Genomic DNA, 2,941 nt, shown 5'->3' with positions numbered 1-2,941 from the left:
TTTTGGTATAGTCTCTACTTCTCCATACACAGACCTCTGCAGAATGCAAATTTCAACCTTGCAGTGACTGAATTTAGCGTTTTCTAAGGATGCTGTTGGAAAGACTTGATAATTCACCCCTTGTGTTTTTGAAGAGTTAAAACCTTCTGTTCAAAGGTGATTTAAAACTTGAATGTGATGAATTGTGGCAAGTTAACTTCAAGTTATGTGCAATACCTATTTCAGACTTCTGGAAGATCTTTGCAGTGTAATTCTTTGTTTTTAATTGCAGACATTTAAAAATGTCATTTTCTACTGTTCTAGTAAATCCTCTTTCTTGCTGGTGTTTCTAAAGAAAAGAATCAGAAATCAATCTTTCTACTAATGTAAATTTGAGATTATTTTTAAAAAAAATGGAATAAAAGGTTTTGGTCATTTGCTTTATTTTATTATCTTATTTTAAAGCTACTGTGATAGCATTGTAAGAATTGGGACAATATTGTATTCAACTGTTTTATTTTTTATATTTTTAAATTTTAAAGTATAATTAGTTTTTATAATTTTCATCAGATTTTTTTGTTATATTTTTTGGAAGTGAAACTTTTAGCAAGTGGGTGTCTAGTTTTTACTAATCCCTAATATGTTTTTCCCCCAATGTATTGCTCATATTATCAGAAGGAAAAGTTATTTAAGTATGTCAGTTAATTGTACTACTTGGCTGAATTTCCATATAGTTTTTACTGTGTATGGGGAGGTTGTAGTATTTATTATAGCATTTTAAATAAGGGTAATTCATTTTTTAAAGTCATTTTCACGTTTAAGTTCATATTTTTGTATGTTCTACTCTAAGTTATATAACACAAGTTACTTTTTTTAAAGAGTTCATTTGTTGAAGTGCTAGTGAAAATTAATGTTATTAAATAGTTTGCAAATGACTATTTATACCAGTATGCATATAATTTTTAAATATTTGTAATGTGAGATGTTGAATGAATAAAACTTTTAACTCAATGTTTYCCCTTAACCTTTTTATTTTGAGCTTCCTGCAGGACCTTGTTCCTTTGTGGCCGCAGCTCTTTGGGCTCGGGAAGGGGATTTTGTTGGGCTCTGTGGGGTGAGAAGGGTTTTTTTAGGATAAGCTCAGCTGCCCTGTTCTGGTCACAAGTGCGGCAAGGTTTCCTGGGGGCGGTGAAGATCAGCAGGTGAGAGAGAACCACTGAGGCACAGGTAACCCCACGCTGGTTTGGGCTGGGAGGGATCAGACAGTGCCACCCCTGCCATGGCAGGGACAGCTGCCACTGTCCCAGGGTGCTCCCAGCCCTGTCCAGCCTGGCCTGGGACACTGCCAAGGATCCAGGCACAGCCAGGGAAGGATTCACCGCCCTCACAGGGAAAGATTCCTTCCCAATATCCCATCCGAACCTTCTCTCTGTCACTTTGAAGCCGTTCCCCCTTGTCCTGGCACTCCAGGCCTTTGTAAAGGGTCTTTCTCCACTTTTCCTTCTGCTACTGAGAGGCCTAAGTTGGGTCAACCAAATGCTTCTCTTTTCCAGGCTGAACAATCCCAACTCCTTTAGTTTGTCAGAAACCACCGTGCAGTGGGACAAAGAGAGAACCAGAGCGGGGCCAGGGCAGAGAGCCCAGCAAGGCGTGGACAGAACGAGGATTCTTTTTTAATTGTCTCACGGCTGTGRTCTGACAGCACCAGAAGACATCTGGCAGTTTAGAGAACTTGCTCATTTCAGCGTTTAATTAAAAATATCTGAACCTGAAATACCAACTGTGTGAARTGTTGCTGCCTTATAGATGTGCCCTCTGAGGGCTATTCAACAGGTGCTTAAAGAATCCCAGAGTTGGCCGCTAATCTCGGGTGCCATCGCTGAAGGAATTGTGGTGTAAATGTTGGGTAGATGGTGAGTCTCATTCCTTTGTGCCGCTGCTCCAGGAAATGCAGATCAGRAGCTCTGATGGGATTAGTTCAGCCACTGCTGATCGCTTCACCTGGCACACGTAGCAGCTCTGCCTTTGCAGAGTGGTTTTGAACAGGAATGGGAAGTCTGGCTGGTGCCTCTGTGTAGATATTTCYAATTCCCGTAACAGTTTCTGTGTGAACAGAAAGTTGGGATGCTTGGGATCAGAAGTGGAGTGGCTGGAGGTGCACTGCCTGCCCAGTGACTCAGGAATTSCTCAGTGCTCAGTGCCAGCCCAGCAGCACCAGACACTCGGCCAGTTCCAGCGTGTGACTTGGCTGGGAAACCTTATCCCTGTGTTCTCCGCACCGGGATTGTTAGGAAATRGTCACAGTTCAGCTTCTTCGGGGGTTTCACGTGCTCTTTTCAAGTGCAAATAATCTTTTAGACAACATGTTTTTTCTCAAGTGGGACAGACTTGAAATTTGGTCCCGAAATTTGGAGATTTGAGGCTTTGGATGCTGTGGTGGTGGAATCAGCAATGTCCTTCACAAACAGGGCACTCCCTGACCGATTCCAATTCAAAATGCTGCAAACTCAGAGATGTTTATCAGGATCCAACGTGTGATTTACAGTTGGGAATTGCAGTTTATATTCATTCTCAAATTCTCCTGACCTGAAGATTGCAAAATCCTTTGCGAATGTTTAATGCATGAAGCTTTCTYAGACAGGCAGAGTCTAAAACATTTAAATCAGTAAAGGGAAAGATCTGGAGTGCTCAAAGCTCCAAATAATCAGTGCTGGGATTATGGCCTTGGCTGATTCTGAATTGCTGGTAACTTTCTAGGACAGATGACACAACAAATCCTTTTTGGGTTTCACTTTTCACTGAAGTTGGAAATTAATGCTACAGGCAGACTCCAGAATATGGAGGTAGGCCCTGCTGGGTGAAATTCCAGAATTTCCACCCTGTGTGAATGCCAGCTTCTTCCTTCCAGCAGGAGCTAACCCAATACAGTYCCCAGAGCTCTCTCAGTGCCACTTGCACTGAA

The sequence above is a fragment of the Malurus melanocephalus genome, unplaced genomic scaffold (genome assembly GCF_030028575.1).
Source record: "Malurus melanocephalus ecotype Western Australia unplaced genomic scaffold, MMel_1.1 scaffold_637, whole genome shotgun sequence".
NCBI classification, from domain to species: Eukaryota; Metazoa; Chordata; class Aves; order Passeriformes; family Maluridae; genus Malurus; species Malurus melanocephalus.
Note: the sequence above shows the minus strand (reverse complement) of the source record.